Raw genomic sequence first — 19,989 nt, 5'->3', positions numbered from 1 at the left:
ATCTTGGGACACCGCAACCGCTGCCATAGTCCCCTACACGCGGTAGCCTGCACTGGGGACACAGGACAGAGTCTGGAGAAAGCTGCCAGTCACAACACTGCATGCACTGAGCTGCATCTCTGAACACACTGCCCAATGCCACCACCCAGCCCAACCTGACCTGACACCCATCTGTGAAAGCAGCCTCCTCTATCTTGGGACACTTTTACTGCCATCTTTAGTTGGGCAACTCCCAGCCCAACTAAGGGAGGTACTTATAGTCCCCAAATCCCTCCTCTCCCCCACAGCCACTAACCTGGCGCAGTGCTTTACAGCCAGTTTGTAGCTCACAAAGTCTGGCCCTAAATAGCCCAATACAAATCAGCTCTCCGTGGCAGGTGCACACGCAGCTCACAGAGTGCAGCCCACAAGACCTCTGGACAGAGAGGTTCCTGATTGGGAAGTAGAAAGGGAGAGGGGGAGTGAGATACAGTTTAGAGACTGAATTGGAGAAAAGGAATTGTGAGGTCTACAGGCAATATAAGGAGATAAGACCAGGTACCCACATCACAGGAGTGGGCCCCAAAGGAGATCCTGGGGGTGCAGTCTCCCATCAGGGACTGGCAAGTGCTACCCCACCTCCAGGAGCTCTGCCCCAAAGACCAACACCCCTACCCTAATAACCTTTACCATCCTTAGGGTGGAGACACCAGCAAATAACAGACAACCCCACCTATTGGATGAGAAGGGAAGCAGGAAAGATCCTGAACTCCAACCAAATCAACCCTTGTATTTTCCTTTGAGATATTTTTTCTTTTCTTTTGTTTGTTTTATTCTTTTCTATCTCTCTCCCTTCTCCCGCCCTCACATCCTCAACATTTGTGAAACCAAGTACTTTTCATGAATTAGGCTACTGAGGACTGGGATGTCTGAATAGTATATTACAATTGGGTTGTATATTTGTGTATCTCCTATTTTTGCATTTTTCTTATTTTTTATGTTTGTTTTTTGTATTCTATTGTCTTCCCACTTATTTGTCTCCGCAAAATCACTTTCTCTCTTTCCTTCCTGTTACTGGCCAACTTCTTTAGTTTCCTCCTTCAAGCTTCCTAAGATCTAATACTTCTATATTCTTACCTTCTACCTTCTTAACATCCGATCCTACACCTCATCCCTGGTTCTCTCTTTGCCCACCATTAGAAACTGTAGACCCTTTTGCAAACCTACAGTTTATATTGTAGATAATAATTGAACTCAACATTTCTGTATGTTGTGACAAAACTGTAAAAGTCATAATAGCAGGTATTTGGTTTAAGGCTATATATTGTTTGTATTGAGATCTGTTAATATTGTTCTCCCCCTTAAAGGAGAGGTATTGGAAACTTGCAGGGACACTATAAGCCTATAGAGTAAACTATAATACCTCAGATCCACAGTGCTAGAAAGGAAGACTCTCAAACAACATGAAAAAACAAGGGAAGAAAGTGCCCCAAACAAACCAAGATGCTACATTGTTAGAATCCAGGGCCAGCACAGCAGAAGAAGTTACAGAGAAGGAGTTTCAGGTTGTACATAATTAAAATGTTCTGTGAATTAAAGGATGCTATAAGAGATCAAATATAGATAGCAAAAGATTATTTTGATAAAGAGCTACATAAGCAAATATAGGAAGTAAAGGATTAATTCTGAGAAAAAAACAAATATAAATACTTGAAATGAAGGAAACAATAAACTAAATTAACAATAAACTAAATTAAAAACTCAACAGAAATCATCACCAATAGATTAGATCACTATTTGCTCACAACACAATTCTATACAGGATATAATATCAACACACATAAATCAAAGGCATTTCTGTACATCAGTGACAAATCCCCCATTATAATAGCCTCAAAAATATAAAATACTTGGGAATCAACTTAATGAAAGAGGTGAAAGACCTCTACAATAAAAACTACAAAACACTAAAGAAGGAAATTAATGAAGACCTCAGAATATGAAAAGATCTCTGTTCTTGGATAGGCAGAATTAGTATTGTCAAAATGACCATACTACTAAGCACTATACAGATTTAATGCAATTCCAATCAAAATCCCAATGACATTCTGCATAGAAATAGAAAAAGAAATCATAAAATTCATCTGGAAAAATAAGAGACCCAGAGTAGCCAAAGCAATCGTTAGCAAGAAGAGTAAAGCAGGAGGCATCACTATACCAGAACTTAAAGTATATTATACAGCAATAGTAACCAAAATGGCATGGTATTGGCACCAAAACAGACTGGTAGACCAATGGTACAGAATAGAGGATGCAGAGAAAAACCCACATAAATACAGTTGTTTCATAATAGACACAGGCACCAAAAACATATATTGGAGGAAAGATAGCCACTTCAAGAAATGGTGCTGGGAAAAATATAAATACATATGTAGCAAAACAAAATTTAACCTGTATTTCTCACCCTACATAAAACTCAACTAAAGTGAATCAAGGACCTTGGCATTAGATCGGAGACCCTGTCTGTACCAGAAAAAAAATGTAGACCCAATTCTCCATCATATTGAGTTCCTCAACAAGACTTCTAAAGCACAAGACATAAAATCAAGAATCATTAAATGGGATGGATTAAAACCAAAAAGCTTCTTCTTGGCAATCGTAACAATTAATAACATGAAGAGAGAACCTACAGAATGGGAGAAAATCTTTACCACATGCACATCAGATAGAGCACTACTCTCCAGGATATATAAAGAACTCAAAAAACTTAATACCAAAAATAAATAATAAATAAATGACTGAATCAATAAATAGGCCAAGGAAATGAACAGACATTTATCAGAAGATGATATACAATCAATCAATAAATATATGAAAAAATGTTCAATATATCTAGCAGTCAGAGAAATGCAAATCAAAACTACTCTAAGATTTCATCTCACTTCAGTCAGAATAGCAGCTATTAAGAATACAAACAACAATAAGTGTTGGTGAGGATGTGGGGGAAAAGGCACGCTCATACATTGCTGGTGGGACTACAAATTGGTGTAACCAAATTTGGTGTAACCAAATTTGGTGTAACCAATGGAGATTCCTTGGAAAACTTGGAATGGAACCACCATTTGACTCAGCTATCCCACTCCTTGGTTTATACCCAAAGGACTTAAAATGAGCATACTAAAGTGATGCAGCCACATCAATATTTATAGCAGCATAATTCACAATAGCTAAATTGTGGAGCCAACCTAGATGCCCTTTGGTAGATGAATGGATAAAGAAACTGGGATATATATGCACAATGGAATATTACTCAGAATTAAAAGAGAATAAAATCATGGCATTTGCAGTAAATTGATGGAGTTGGAGAATAACATGCTAAAAGAGGTAATCCAATCCCTCAAAACCAAAGGCCAAATGTTTTCTCTGATATGTGGATACTGATCCATAATGGGGGTAGCGGGTAGCATGGGATGAATGGAGGAACTTTAGATAGGGCAAAGGGGAGGGAGGGGAATGAAGAGGGCATGGGGGAAGGAAAGATGGTGGAATGACACAGACATCATTACCCTAAGTATATATATGAAGACAGAAATGGTGTGATTCTACTGTGCGTACAACCAGAGACATGAAAAATTTTCCTCTATATGTGTACTATGAATTGAAATGCATTCTGCTATCATGTATAACAAATTAGAATAAATAAATAAATTTTTAAAAATTCCTTAAGCCTTTGAACAAAGCCCAGAAAGGAGGCGAGATGGGATTTCTGAGGCTCTGCAATGGCAAGTTATTGGAAGAACCTGGAAAGAAGAGTTTATGAATGGGTCAATAGGGAGACTCTGGATCTTGCTAAGCTGCTTAGGGCCTGGCTAAATTGCTGAGGCTGACTTAGAATTAATGATCCTTTTGCCTCAACCTCCCAAGCCTCTGGGATTACAGAATTATACCACCATGCCCAGCATGGAAATATTTCTTTACTGAATAAGGGATTCTTTGATATTTCTCAATATTCCAAGAGGGTTAAAAGAGCTGACATCTTAGAAGAAATCACTGGACTCCTTGATTGAGAATGGCCTGAGAAAGGGCATTGAATCTCCACACTGGAACACACTATCACCCAGCAAGTGGAAGGTCCTTCTGAAATTTCCTCCTGACACCTGGGCAGCAGCTCTCTGGACTTTTATGGCAGCCCCACCCACCACAATTTTGGGGGGTGGTTGCAATACCCAAGGATTTATTTTCATGTCACAGAAGCAAATTGGCCCTCCCTTCCAGAGTCCTATCCCAGACATTATTACAAACTCTGGTTCACCAAACAATTAAATTGTAATAACAGTTTAAAGGGTATAGACTATGCATCCTGAAAATTCATGTATATGTGTACTTTACTTTAGAATGCTGCTCAGCGTATATCATCTGTGCCTGCACATCTGTCTTGGGCCATGGCTTCCGATAGTTCCAAAATCCTTTACATGTCACCTCTGCTTTCCTCATTTGTTCAGTAGCCCCCTCCCTTTTCCTCAGGCATATTAATTTAATACAGTTGCCAGTTGTATTACACACCATTCTGCCTGGTCAGCATGGGACCTCTGGACACATTTCCTTGATGCACGACATTACCAAGCAGAAGTCTGTACAGATTGATTCACATTTCACAGAACTTCGTAGGCAGGTATGATTTTACCTAAGATAGGTTGTGACTGTAGTAACAGGTAAGAATGCTTCTTCTTCACTTTTTGCTAACCAACTTCCTTTTTTATGTTTAATATTTCCTACATGTTTAACATTAAAAGTGATCAGATGTAAAAACAAACAAACAAACAAAAAAAAACCCAAACACCTAATAACCTTGGTTGCATTATGTCCATCAGAATGATACATAGTCTCCATCTCCAGAATGAGGCTTATCAGACCTTCCAATAATCTATCAGAAACATGGATACATTACAGTGCACTTTTCATGCAAATACTTGAGATTTTGAAAAGATTACATTCAATTTTCATTATATAGGTTTTTTCTAGCATTACCCTATTGCAAATTAGAATATCATGTTATCCAAAAATTATTAATCTAATCGAAGTACTTCAGGTAGCTTTATTGATTGGAGGGGAAGATATGTTACATGCTCATTGTATAATGAAATTTGAGCAATATGGAAATGCACAAAAAGACGAACTCTTGATAGGGCAGAGAAGTGAGAGGGGAGGGGAGGGGGCATGGGGTAATTAATGATGGTTGAATGCGATGATCATTATTATCCAAAGTACATGTATAAGGACACAAATTGGTGTGAGTATACTATGTATACAACCAGAGATATGAAAAATTGAGCTCTATAAATGGAATAAGAGTTGTAATGCATTCTGCTGTTATATAAATAAATATATATATATATATATATATATATATATAATAAAAAAGAAATGTACAAAAAATGTGTAATTGTGTCATTAGATAGGGACAGCCATGGTTAATGTTTCATATCATACTCCTGGTCTTTTTCTCTGTAGATGTTCACATCCTCCATGCCACCTGCACACTGCATCCCAGACACACAAATTGAGATTATATTTCACTGCTTTGTAATCTTTTTGTCCTTAATATATCATAAACAACTTCTTTTATGATTTCATAATCTGCTCATGATTATCAAAGTCTGCTTAGAACTCCATCCATCACACAGCCATTGTAACACTCAACATTCTCAAACTATTGAACACCAAATCTATACTAATCCAGTTATAAATAGGGTATTGTGAACAATATGCACAGCATTCCACATTATCAACCTCCCAAAGCAAAGCAGCACATTAGTTGCAATCAGTGAACCTAAATGACATCTCATTATTATCCAAAGTCCACAGTTCACATCAGGGTTCACATTTGTGGATGCTGTGGGTTTGAACAGACAAGAAATGACATGTGTCCACCAGACCATGCAAGTATCATTCAGGGAAGCTTCACTTCCTAAAAATCCTGAGTTACACACATTTTTAGAGGCAAGTTAAATATTACCAAAGAGTGGACCAATTCATTTTTTACCAGCATGTATAAAAGTGTCTGTGTCTAAATTATCTTAACATTAAAAAGTACAATAATTGGGGCTTATCGGTAGAGCACTTGCCTCGCATATGTGAGGCACTGGGTTTGATCCTCAGCACCACATAAAAATAAATAAAATAAAAAAGTAAAAGATATTGTGTCCATCTTTAAAAAAAAGAAGTAGCAGAAATAAATCCTTGCCTATTTGATAGCTGAAGGGTAAAATCACATGCCAATTTTTTTTAGTGAGTCATATAGTTGTTGGTTATTTGAATTCTAGAATATGCCTGTTCATGCCCTTTGCCTATTTTAAAATTGAGTATTTATCATTTTTTAAAAATTTATGTGAACTATTTATATCATTTTTTCAGGTATGTTACACTCACTTTTTCCCAGTTTAGAGATAGCCTTTTATCTTTTCATATTTAATGGCAATATTTTTTAGCTTTTGACATACAGATGTTTAGCTCCTTATATAGTTAAATCCATAGAAAATTAGTTTGTCCTGATTATTTGAAACTAGAATTTCTGAATGGTGATTTTTAATGAAGATCACCAACACACATCAAAAATGCATACCTCACAACCAAGGAAATAAAATATACAATAATAATATGACATTTTAATCTATTATATTTAGTAAATATTAAAAGGCATAATATGACTTATTGATGAAAACAAATACTGTTACACACCATAGTAGAGGTGTAGAATCAACAACTTCCTTGAAGAACAATTTGTTGATGCTTATTCTTACTGACACAACAATTTCTGTTAGTCCTATAACAAGTATGTATTCTGATAGAAATGCCCAATGATTTAGGGTGAGAGTCTTATGACAACATTACTTTTAATAGAAGAAAGGTTGAACCCAATCTCTGTTTTATTTATTTGACACAGAGTTGATGTAGTGCTTAGTGTGTGCTAAACACCTTCCTAAGCATTTTACAACTATAAATGGATTAAATCCTCCTAGCAAACTAGATCTATTATGATGCAGAAGATTTGGAAACTGTAATTGTAATAAACTTTAAAAAGAAAGAAAGGCAATCTCTCAAGTAGTTTCAAGTCCAGAGGTTGGAAACCCAGATGTGGCATGAGAAACAACTCAAAGATGTCATTCAGGATCTAGGTCTTTGCTCACTCCGCTCTGCCATTTCTTGTCTTCTCACAGTTGCAAGATGACTACAATGTTCCTTGAGCCTGTCCAGAAGGAAAATGAAAAGAGAAGGCAGAATTTAGCTCTCCTCCACCAAGCATGAACTCCATGCCCCAACCTCCAATCTGATGGATGAGCTTAGGTTATATGTATATTCCTGACCAACACCATCACCAGGATAAAGCCAAGTTCTGATGGGCTTACATGAATCAGTATCCCCTTCTGGAACCAGGAGAGAAGGCATAAATAACTGAACAGAATTATAATTAGGTTAAGATGAAAGAGAAGAAATTACGTTAAGAAGGCAACAAACAGTGCCCACCAAACTGAATATCTACCAATAAGAGATTGGCCAAATGCATTCACAGTGCATCCATGAAGTGAAAACTTGTGTATCGTCAAAAGAAACAAAAAAAATATGTATGTGGTGACATGGAAAAATATCTAAGATATCTCTTTTAGAAAAAGATATCATATGCTATCACTTAATAGAGATAAATTGATTATCCTTACATATGAACTGGAAGAACACATTTAAAGAGTGAGATTAAATGGAAAAGAAATAGGAAGATAATGATACATAAATTCTGATTTAAGAACACATTTGGGTTTTTGTTTTTGTTTTTGTTTCTGTGGTGCTGGGTTTTTGAACTCAGGACCTTACACATGCTAAGCATGCACTCTCCACTGAGCTACATTCCCAATCCCTAAGAAAGCATTTTGGATTTCATAAAAGGCTTTCTTTATAGCTGTGGTAGGCAGAATAATGACGTAAAATATCCAGTCCTAATCCCTGGACCTTTGAATATATTAACTTTCATGGCAAGAGGGATTTTTAAATGTGATTACATTAAGAATCTTGAGATAGGGAGATTATCCTGGATAACACAGGTGGATCCAATATAATCATAGGGAATCCTCATAAAAAGGAAGGAAGAGAGTGAGAAAAGAGGTGACAAGGAAAGCAGGGGTCAGAGTCAGAAAGAAAGCCTGGAAAATGCTACACTGTTGGCTTTGAAGATGGAGGAAGGGGCCTCAAGCCTCAGGATGCTGGTGTTCTCTAAAATATGGAAGAAACAAGGAAGTGATCACATTACCTTGATTTTATACCAATAAAACCCATTCTAGATTTCTAACCTCAAAACTGTAGTTATTTTTAACCACTAAGTTTGTGGTAATTTGTTATAGCAGCAATAAGAAACTGATATAGAAGGGAATTTTCCATTCTCACTCTATTAAAATAATTTTAAGGTAAAGGACTTAAGAAAATATATTACTTGCCTGCCGCAGTCTTGGCTGGGCACAGAATCACGAGCCAGTCAAGCAGGAACAAAACTTTATTTTGAAAAAGCCGCCGCAGGCAAGCCAAACCCGGTCCTCCCACGCGGGCGTCTGCCGGAACCGCGCGCCTCCCGGAGCCAGGGTCCCGGACCTTCCCCGGAATTTCCTCCTACTATCTTTCCCCAACCAATGGGAACTCTCCAGCAGTCCGGTAACTAGAGTCCTGTAGCAAGCCAAGGTGAACAGCAGGAGCCCAATTTGCATATGAATGTAAATCTTAGCATAATAATACCTCAGTGGCTAGTTGGCGTCACTTTACAACCAAAGGTGCCATTTATATTTTGTTTGTGGCTCCTAGCATCTGCCCCCTTCTGTTTAATTAAGCAACAAGCAATGTGGCTATGGACCGTGCCTGGTAGGTTGTCCAATTTAACATATGGTTCTTACCCGTCATGGGAGAACTGACCTTTAGGCGTCAGCTTCCTGTCTTAGGTTGAATCCATTGTAATCAGATCAACCCGTCACTGACTACCGGTCCAGCATTCAGCCATGCTTGTGGATAGGCCTATGCACCAGTGGGGGGGGTGAGGTTCTTGCCTCACCTCTGTTGGCCCCCAAATTTTGCCTTAGTGCCAGTGGGGGGGTGAATTTGGATCTGATGGACCTTTTAGAATATCAAATAAAGGTCCTAACTCTCCTGTTGGTATGCCTAGATAAGGCCTTATCCAATTTATGTCTCCCAATAACTTTTGAAAGTCATTAAGTGATTTGAGTTGATCTACTCGTATTTGAATTTTTGGTGGACGGACCATGGTTGAGGATAATAGAACTCCTAAATAATTAATTGGAAGATTTAATTGTACTTTATCTATTGCTATCTCTAGATTATAATTTTTCAATAAGTTTGTAAGTGTGGCATAACATTCTAGTAATGTGTTTTTATCTTTATGTGCCAATAACACATCATCCATATAGTGAAATATTTGTAGTTCAGGATTTTGGTTTCTAAGTGGCTGGATTGCTTTATTAACATAAATTTGACACATAGTTGGGCTGTTAGCCATCCCTTGAGGGAGTACTTTCCATTCATATCTCTGATCAGGACCTTCATGATTCAGTGCAGGGATAGTAAATGCAAAATGTGGACTATCCTCGGGATGAATTAGAATTGAAAAGAAACAATCTTTAATATCTATAGCTAAAACATGCCAGGTTTTTGGTAAAGCAGACAATTGAGGAATCCCTGATTGAGCAGGTCCCATAATAACCATCTCATTATTAATGGCTCTTAAATCTTGTAATAATCTCCATTTACCAGATTTCTTTTTAATGACAAAAATGGGAGTATTATGGGGAGATACGGAAGGTTGTATATGTCCTTCCGCTAATTGTTGTCTGACCAAGTCATGGGTTACTTGTATCTTTTCTTTAGTCAGGGGCCACTGAGGAACCCACACTGGTCTTTCTGATTTCCAAGTAATTTTGATTGTCTCAGTGGCCCTTTCTGAAAACCCAATTCGTGTCTATTTATTTCTTGATCTATTTGAATAGGTGCTGTTATACCTTGTTCTTGTTCTCTTAATCTTTTTTCTTTCCTAAAGCCTTGTTTAGCCCTAGTAGTGGGCGCATTAGGATTGATGTTATTTGTTAATGTCAATCCTAATTGATCTAGGACATCTCGTCCCCATAAATTTACGGGAAGATGATCCAATACATAGGGCTGTATAGTTCCTTCACATCCTTCAGGATCCCTCCAATCTAATACCATAGCACTTCTATGGGGATTAGTCGCCACTCCTAGGCCTCGAAGCGTTTGAGTGGCTTGTTGTAATGGCCAATGTTTTGGCCATTCTTGACGAGAGATGACACTAAGGTCAGCTCCTGTGTCCAGCAGCCCATTAAAGTTATGTCCTTGTATATTTAATTTTAGCATTGGGCGAGAATCTAAATTCAAAGACAGCATAGCCCAATCTACACCTGTGGAGCCTAATCCCTTGGAACCTCTTTCTACATTACGACTGGAAAATTTATCATGCAGGCTGGGTATTATTAATAACTGTGCTATTCTATCTCCTGGTGAAATTACTGATATACCTCTTGGAGAACTAGCTATAATTTTTATTTCACCCTCATAATCGGGATCAATTACCCCAGGACTTATCGTAAGTCCTTTTAGTGTAGAAGAACTGCGTCCCAATAATAAGCCTACTGTTCCCTGGGGAAGAGGTCCTTTTACTCCTGTGGGAATGATTTGAACTCCCATCTCTGGAGTTAGTACTGCTCTGGCAGAGGAGCAGATGTCCAGCCCTGCGCTCCCTCTAGTTTGTCTGATGAGGGATTTAATGGATAATGCGTCCTGGGCACTACCTTGATGGTGCTGTTGGGTTCCTCCATTGCCCCATATATTTGTGGTTTTGGGCCCCGGGGCATTGGGCCCTCTAGTCCGTTTTTTGGCAACGGAGCTTGATACCTTTCTCCATGATATCGTGGGTAAACACTTGGTCTTTGTCCGTTTTTTGATAACGGAATACCCTCTATGGTGGTTTGAGAACGGCATTCATTAGCCCAATGTTTCCCTCTATGGCATCGTGGGCAAATACCCGGTATTCTATTCCTTTGATACCCCGCTTTGTTAAACCCTCCTCTTATGGGGCAACTCCTTTTAAAATGTCCTGTTTGATTACAATTATAGCATGTTTTTGGCCTGGCATCTAAAGCCTGTTGTACTGCTGCTAAGACTTGCCCTTGTTCATTAATGTCTCTACATAATTTAATATATGTGTTTAAATCTTCATGTCTCCATGGTCTAATGACCTCTCTGCAGCAACGATTTGCTTGGTCATAAGCCAGTTGTTTTATAAATGGCATTACCTGTTCTGTATTACCAAATATCCTAGAGGCTGACTGAATAAGTCTATCTACAAATTCAGCGTAAGGTTCATTAGTTCCTTGTATTACCTTAGATAATTGACCTTGTAAGTCTCCATGCCCCTGTAAAGTTTTCCATGCCCTAACTGCATCTACAGCAATCTGTGCGTATACGCCAGGGTCATATTCAATTTGCTGTCTTTGACCCTCATAAGGTCCCTTCCCCAAAAGCATTTCTATATTTCTTTGAGGATAACCAGCTTCTGCATTTCGCCTAGCTGTCTCCATGCAAAATTCCTCATTGGCAACTTTCCATAATAAATATTGTCCTCCGTTTAGCACAGATCGACACATGTTAGCCCAATCTGCTGGTGTCATGTCCAAGTTGGTAACAGATTCGACCATGCTTATTGTGAAGGGAGCTTGCGGCCCATAGGTCGTTACAGCCTCCTTTAATTGCTTTATTGTTTTGAAATCTAAAGCACGGTGAATTCGTTGCCCTCCTGCCTGCTCAAGTACAGGGCATGCTAATCTTTGGGGTCCTGCCTCAGAATTCCGTCCATCAACTACGGGAGTTGAGGGCCGCTCAGCGGTAGATGGAGCTGTTGGTTGAGTTACGCCCTCTGGTGATAGAACGGAGTTAGTAGCAACCTCCTGTTGTAATTCTCCACCTGATGGCTGCTTTTCCTCTAAGCTTGGTTTCTTTAAATTTTCCTCTGTCTGACTAGCTTGAGAGACCTTCTCTTTTGCTTGACCTAGCGTTTTTTCTACCATAGTCTGGACCTCTAACAATTTACTTAGCAGTTTTTCGGTTTGTTTTTTACTGGATTCTAATCTACTATAAAGGTAACGTAACCCAATAAGATAGGATAAAACAAAGCCAAAACAGAATGAAACAAAAACGGAACAGACAATGGTTGTATCAATTTTCTCTTTCTCAGGGCCGAATAACTTCAAACCTTGAGCCAACCATTTTTCCCAGTTCGCCTGAGAAAATTCTAGGGCTAGGGAGCTTGAAATGAATTTTGTTTGTGGCTCCTAGCACTTGCCTCTGAATTCCTGCTATCAAATACACATAAACACCTTTAACAGTGACATAGAATACATTAACTCAGTATTGCCTTGTCTTCTGTGTGTACAATAATGGTTGTTGAAAAGTAAGGGCTTTGGAGTTAGACAAGGTTCCCATCCTAAGTTCAGCACTTAGTGTCTCTGTGACCTTTGGAGAATTACTTATCCTCATTTAGGAAGAGGGACAGAATAATGCTTCCTTTGCAAGACTGCTGTAAGAGTTTAATAAATTTTTGTTTAATTCAGGTATGGTAAGGCCAACAGATCAGAAGACTGTCATTGAAAAGATGATTTTATTAGATTTCTAAGAGGAAAGGGCACAGCATGCCATGGAGGGACACAACAGAAAGCACCAGGGTCAGTTGCAGGCAGGGACAATGAACAAGGGAACAGCTGGGAATACTTGATTGGGGTTTTCTTAGGAAGGAATGCATATGGGGGCATGGAAAGAGTGCTGCCTATGTTAGGACTGGCTAGTTTGACTAATCCTAGTAGGCTCTGGAGTGTAGGGGGTTGCCCCTGCTTGTATGATGTCTGGCCTTGGGATGATTAGGGGAGAAGGTGAGGGTGAACTAGTGGATCACAAAAGTAAGAGCCTGATAAAGCAGGTGGGTGCCGCGTCCGGCAAAATGGACCGAGTCCGGCGGGAGACGTCGGGATTAACAAAGACACAGGAGTCCGAGGTCCTTCATCCAGGGGGAATCTGACTTTATTATCTCAGCTCATACTTATATATTTCTTTCAGACAGAATGGAAAGTTACTGGTAGGCGAGAGCAAGGACGGAGGGGGGCAGGTGGTCCTTGTCGACTCATACTAAGCCTTCAACCAGGAACCTTATCAGACCCAAGCAGGTCAGGACATTCCCACATGACTGTTATAGGCTGAATATGAAAACAGAAACCACAAATCTTTCAAGGCCTTGGGAGCTGGCCTCTTTGGCGTGCACACAAGAAACCAGGACCGGCACCAAGCCCCGGGGGCCAGGGGGGATCCGAGCCAGCAGGTGGGCAGGGGATATGGGCTCTGATTAGCTGGTTTGTATATTAAAGACATGCTCTTGGGCACAATTTTTGGTTGTTTCTAGGAATTGGTTAGAGTGGGAGGGGCAGACTCTCCCATTAGCCATGCTCCAGGCCTCAAAACATCAGATAGAAGCTGGGCATGATGATGCATGCCTGTAATCCCAGCACCTCAGGAGGCTGAGGCAGGAGGATTGCAAATTCAAAGACAGTCTCAGCAACTTAGCAAAACCCTATGCAACTTAGTGAGGGCCAGTGGTTAAGCACCTCTGGATTCAATCCTTGATGCAAAAACAAATAAACAACAACAACAAAAACAACAACAAACAAAAAAAACAAGTACAGAAATTAGAAAACGTGGTTAATACACATATGAAAATGTATCTAGTACTTTTGCAGCACATAGCAAATGTGTTTTTCCTACCACCATGTCCCATCAACCAATTATATTTTTAGCATATGTAAAATAATATTTATAATCTACCTGTAAAATTTGAATCATGCAGTGTGTATTTAACATATAATAATAATGCCCTGTTTATCAACTGCTTGCCATATATAAAAAACTATATAGTCATTCCTGCATTTCTCTAAATTCCAAACACAAAGATTTAGCCAACCAAGGATTAAGAGTATTTAGAAGAAAAATTGCGCCTGTTGTAAACACTTTATAGACATTTTTCTTATTATTTCTAGAGGACTCAAGATTATTAGTTTATTCAAGATAAACTTGAATCAGATATCAAGATACTGGATATCAAGATTGTTAGATTATTCAAAGGAGAAATCATTTCCCAGGGACTTTGAGAACACCCATGCTTCAAAAGGAAAAGGAAGAAGAGGTGTCATCTTGGGGTGATTCTCTAAGAAGCAGAGCATAAGGGTCATGTAGTGGGCATTCTCAGGAGCAAATGGTAAGGGAGTCTGGGCAGGGCAGGCAAGGATCCACATAAGAATGTGATTTAAAAAGAAGACTGACTTCAGCTTGATCCTGAGGGAGCTATGGAGAGTGAATCCCAACAGAAGCTCCAGGCAAGTGAGTGGACCTTATAGTTGTGAACTATGGACTGATTGGGGGCAGAAGTGATAGCAGTGTAACTCTCAATGCAATATAACTCATAACCAAGAGAGGTAGATTTGATTGCTTAGGGGCAAGCCTTGGGAAAGGTCACAAGTGCAAACAGCACCCAAAACAGCTGGGAGGGGACACGAATCAGCCTGGTAAAAGGACCCCAGAGCATCTGGCAGAGCACAACAGTTTCTGATACAAGTCTTGTCCCCACCCAGACCTCTTGCTTTTCATCCTAGATTCCTTCCATCCACCACAACTCTAGGATGCTAGTTGCTTTCAGACTCTGGAAACTGAAAAGATGTGAAGTAGGGGCAAGCTAAGATCCCCTGTGGTGCAATTGGTCCTAAGGTTATCACTGACAGTCATCCTAGCTAATTTTTACTGCACACTTTGGACTCCCCTTGCCTACTGCCCTCATGAACATTAGTGACTCATGATCTCTAATATCTTTTCCTGGCATTAACCTTGTTCCACAGAGGAAAGACCTCACTGAACTTCTCAACAGCAACAACTGTCTCCTCCCCAGCACTGTCAGTATTCTATTGTCCCACAAGGGACCACAAACTTCAGAGCTTGCAACAACAACACACATTTTACTATCTCAGAGTTTTTCCAGGTCAGAAATTTTAAAACATGGTGAAATTCTCTGCTCAGGGTCTCACCAGCATAAAATCAATGTGTCAGCTGGGATGAGCACTCATCTGCCTCTTGAGATCCTCTTCTGAGTACCCTGAATGTTGGGAAGAATTCAGGTCCTTGTGGTTGTAGGACTGAGGTCCTGCTTTCCTGCTAGCTGTGAGCTGCTACTAAGATTTTGGTACTGGGAAATGGGATGCTGTTATAACAGATACCTAACAATGTGAAAGTGGCTTTGGAATTGGGGAATTGGTAGAGGCTGGAAGAATTCTGAAGTACATGGTACCAAAGGCCTAGATTTCCCTGAAGGGGCTGATGGTAGAAAAATGGTTGTTGAAATTGCTTCTGGTGAGGGCGCAGATAGAAATGAGGAACACATTATTGAACACTTGAATAAAGGTGATCATAGATACATAGTTGCAGAGAATAGGAGTTAAGGCACCCCAGAAGCCACATACTCCATACTATGTCACCTACTACAAGGGGTTGGTCTTTACTACCACATGGCTGGTGAATGACTGCTATAAGCATTGATGTGGCTGTGTCACTGTTGTATGCTCATTTTAAGTCGTTTGGGTTTAAACCAAGGAGTGGGATAACTGGGTCAAATGATGGCTTCATTCCAAGTTTTCCAAGGAATCTCCATACTGCTTTCCAGATTGGTTGCACCAATTTGCAATCCCTAATGAATGAAAGTATCTTTCCCCCCACATCCTCTTCAACACTTATTGTTTATTGTATTCTTGATAATTGACACTCTGACTGGATTGAGATGAAATCTTATTGATTTCCATTTCTCTAACTGCTAGAGATGTTGATCAATTTGTATCTGTTCTGTGAAATATCTGTTCAGTTCCTTAGCCCATATATTCATTGGGTTATTTGTGTTTTTTTTTTCTTTTTGTGTGTGTATGTGTTAAGTTTTTTTAGTTCTTCATATACTTTGGAAAGTAGTGCTCTATCTAATGTGCATGTGGTAAAGATTTTCTCCCATTCTGTAGTTTTTCTCTTCATGTTACTGATTGTTTTTGTTGCTAAGAAAAAGCTTTTTGGCTTGAAGCCATCCCATTTGTTGATTCTTGATTTTATTTCTTGTTCTTTAGGAGTTTTGTTGAGGAAGTTGTTTCCTAAGGTGACATGATGGAGAGTTGAGCCTACATTTTCTTCTAGTAGGCACAGACAGTGTTTCTGATCTAATGCATAAGTCCTTGATCTGCTTTGAGTTGAGTTTTGTGCAGGAAGATAAATATGTTTTAAATTTCATTCTGCTACATATGGATTTCCAGTTTTCCCAGCACCACTTGTTGAAAAGGCTATCATTTCTCCAAAGTATGTTGTTATGAATATTCTTAAGTTTAATCCAATCATCCCACTACCAAAATGATATCTTATGGTAAAAACAGGAAATTAAGGCAAGTATGTTCAATTTAGTGGTCATTAATTATGAAAAATTTAAGCCAACCAAAATGTTTAGTTATCAAATTTCCATGTTCAGTAGCCAAATATTTTATTATTTATACCTTATTTTATTCCAAAAATTGCATAACTGAATTCTAGTAATTTATTGGTATTTTAAATTATAATAGAAATTACATGATCCCATTATAATGCACAGAAGTGTACTGCCTTAGTCAGCTTTCCGTCGCTATAACAAACATCTGAGATAATCGACTTATAAAGAGGAAAGTTTATTTTGGCTCAGAGTTTCAGAGTTTCAGTCTATGACTGATTGGCCCATTGCTTCTAGAATTATGGAAAGGCAGCATGTCATGGCAGGGAGCACGTGGTACAACTGTTCCTCTTGTGTTCTGGAAAAGAAAGAGAGGAATAAGGGGCTGGGATCTCGATATCCCTTTAAGGACACACCTGATGACCAGAATACCTTCTACCTGCCCCCACCTCTAAAGGTTCCACCACCTCCCAGTGACACCATGGACTGTCATGGGCTTTCAAGGACACTTATCTAAACCATAGCAAGAACTTATCCACAAACTGTGGGGGTCACATGAGGTTTGAGATGTCTGTTTCCTATATCCGTAAGTGAAATTACATCCAAATCCAGTCTTCATCTCCCAGTTTTAGTAGGAAATTTCATCCCAGACATTATCAATTTCTCCCTCAGCTTTTCTCAGCTCAGTAAATTACAAACCCACCCACACAGATACTTAGATCTATACCCAAGCTATATTCCTTGATCCCTATCTCTTCTCCATCCTCCCACATTACATCCAGGATCATCCAGGGCAAGCCCCCCAAACCCACCACAAAGTTGTCCAGGCCCTACATCCCTAGGTGACCTGTGTGTTCAGGCCCCACATCCCTAGGTGACCTGTTATTTTCATCACCCTGGACCACTGGCCTCCCTATTCCATTTGCTGTCCCCCCATCCCCTGAAAAGCCATCACAGAGTATCCAGGGAATTTTCAGAGTAAGACAGGTTGTGCCCCATTCCTGTGAGAACCCCTCCATGACTTCCCATAACCATGGGATGACTAATCTATTACCCCCAGTTCACCCTGGCTCTGGCCCTGTCACCTCTTAGCCTCCCCTCACTGTCCTCTCTATGGGGTCCTTCTTTTTGTCCACCAGCTTGGGGACATCCAAATTTGCCATCCTAAGGCTTGTTCCCAGGTGTCCCTCTGCCTGGGATGGCCTCCCTCAGGGTCATCCCCTGGCCGGCACTTGAGCATGAGAGTCATTTCTGCCAAGGCCATGCCTGTCACTTCATCTGATTTTTATTCTTGGCAGAAGAAAAGCTGTCAGAGCACTTGATTGTAAGCTTGATGAATAAAGGGACCTTGTCCCTATTGTTTACCACTGAATTTCTCACACGTGGTGCCATGAACTGCTTCTTGAATAAATGTTTCCCTGCAGTGTGCTCAGGATCCCAGCCTGCTTGGTCCCTTCTGACCTAACCTCTATGCCACTTTTAGGGCTCAGAAGGCCCAGAGGAAGCAGGAAGTCCTCTAACCATCCTGGGTGGAAAGACTTGTTCCCTGCAGTCCATCACCTCCCCAGGAATTGCCACTGAGCAGGATGGGGTCCTTCTCTCCCCACCCCAGCAGGATGGGTCTCTCCTCAGCTCTACCTGAGCCTGACCCTTCAGACTGAGCAGGGTTAGGGACTGATCAGGCCCCAGGTGGGAGAGTTGGAGCCCTGCTCAGTCTTCCCTGCCTCCTTAGCATTCCCAGTGCTCAGCTGAAGCTCCTCAAAAGTGTCCAGAGGGAGGGGTTATTTGTTGGTTTAGAATACCCATCGTATTTAAGTAGCTTTCTTTTTTCCTCTGGGAAAATCCTTCAGGTTGAGAGAAGGAATACACAAATAATGAGGGAAAATATTGAGCAAACATGAATTATCCTGCCAAAAAATGCTAAGTGAAAACTCCTGAACACAGAATTATATAAAGTGGTCGATTATGCTTTTTAATACCCAGACAAAACACTGGAAGAAAGTAAAATATTATCAATGGTTGTTTTAGAAGAGATGTCTCGATGTGTAATCACAACTCTTTTGACTTTTACATATTTTCTACATTTCAGGCAATGAGAGTATGTTGCTTTTATAATTTTTAAAGCTTTTAAAATTGTACCTTTTAAAGTGCTTTGCAGATTGGATTTCTACACCTGGTAACTTATCATTTGAAATATTCGAATGTGCATGTAAATTTTATTACAAGAATTTTCATTAAATAATTTTCCATAATAATGAAAAAGGACAAATAAAATAAGCATAAAGTAATCCAGGGGATCATCAATAATGATGAATTATAGACAGACCTTAGAAATCATGGCTTTGAAGAGTACCTCATATTATAGGCAAAGGTTCACTATGTAGATAGCTTGAAAAAAAATTTAAAAACAAAACGTGAACATGTTTTTCAGTTCTATAAAAACACTTACGGCCAGGCACAGTGGTGCAGGCCTGTAGTCCCAGTGGCTTGGGAGGCTGAGGCAGAAGAATTGCAAGTTCAAAGCCAGTCTCAAAAGCAAGGTACTAAGCAACTCCGTGAGAACCTTTTTCTAAATAAAATACAAAATAAGGCTGGGGATGTGGCTCAGTCATCAAGTGCCCCTGAGTTCAATCCCTAGTACCAAAAAAAAAAAAAAAAAAAAAAAAAAAACTTACAAAAAAATAACACTTGAAACCATAAAGCCAAAGTTAGCCTTAATTATTTCTTTGGTTGTAACAGGAAAAATTATATTTTTTTCTTTGTACCTAAGTTTTTTTTAAAAAATAGATATTATGTATTACTTTTCCTGTAAAAAAAAAAAATATGCAGTATGGATACTGAAGGACAGTTGTACCATGTACCTAGAGCTGAAAGTGGGTTTTAGACAGAAAAGACACTGAAGAAGAGGCCCCACTCACAGGACATGGTAAGCCAGCTAGGAGTGGCTGGACCTCACACAGGCCAAGCACTCCTGTGTCAAGTTAAATGCCAGCACAGAAGGAGAAAGCCAGGTAGACAGGTCCCAAGAGAGGGAGAACTGCCGTCTCATCTCCATATTTGGGTCTTGTGCCAACACCGGGACAAAGTAAAACCCATGCTATTGCTGTGCCCTGTCTAGGAAGGGTTCAGAGTCCAGGTTTTGCAGAGGGAGACTGGAGTCAGCTACCCACTCAGCTCTGAGACTCAGCCATGTTGCTTGATCTCTGCGTTCTCAGTTTCCAGGGAGCCAGGACTTCCACTTCAGACCTGTTTCTGTTAACTGAGTAGCTCCTGGGATGTGTTAGTGGCTCTATTATTTATGGAGGGTCACAGGACAATGATAATGGCCTGATCCTCTGGAGACAGTCCCAGGGACCCTGTCCCAGCACAGGTCTATGACTGAGCAGGAGCCACAGTGGTTCTCAGCTCAG

General features: G+C 39.9%; 1 long non-coding RNA gene across 8 annotated transcripts in view; it reads right to left on the bottom strand.

Annotated features, from left to right (window-relative positions):
* LOC308631583 overlaps window positions 1–19,989 on the bottom strand; it is a 186,775-nt gene that overhangs the window by 12,356 nt on the left and 154,430 nt on the right. For 3 of the 8 annotated variants that reach the window (XR_014018263.1, XR_014018264.1, XR_014018265.1), the window contains exon 4: window positions 296–431. The exons of 2 other annotated variants lie outside the window; for them this stretch is intronic. This is a non-coding gene — a long non-coding RNA (uncharacterized lncRNA). Of the gene's footprint in view, window positions 1–295; window positions 432–5,096; window positions 7,226–16,872; window positions 16,938–19,989 lie in introns of those variants that run through there. 3 more of the 8 variants (XR_014018268.1, XR_014018269.1, XR_014018270.1) reach the window with 2 other exon arrangements.

The sequence above is a fragment of the Spermophilus citellus genome (genome assembly GCF_964194105.1).
Source record: "Spermophilus citellus genome assembly, chromosome: 12".
Classification (NCBI taxonomy): domain Eukaryota; kingdom Metazoa; phylum Chordata; class Mammalia; order Rodentia; family Sciuridae; genus Spermophilus; species Spermophilus citellus.
The sequence above is the reverse complement of the archived record's forward strand: the minus strand, read 5'-3'. Positions and strand labels throughout refer to the sequence as shown.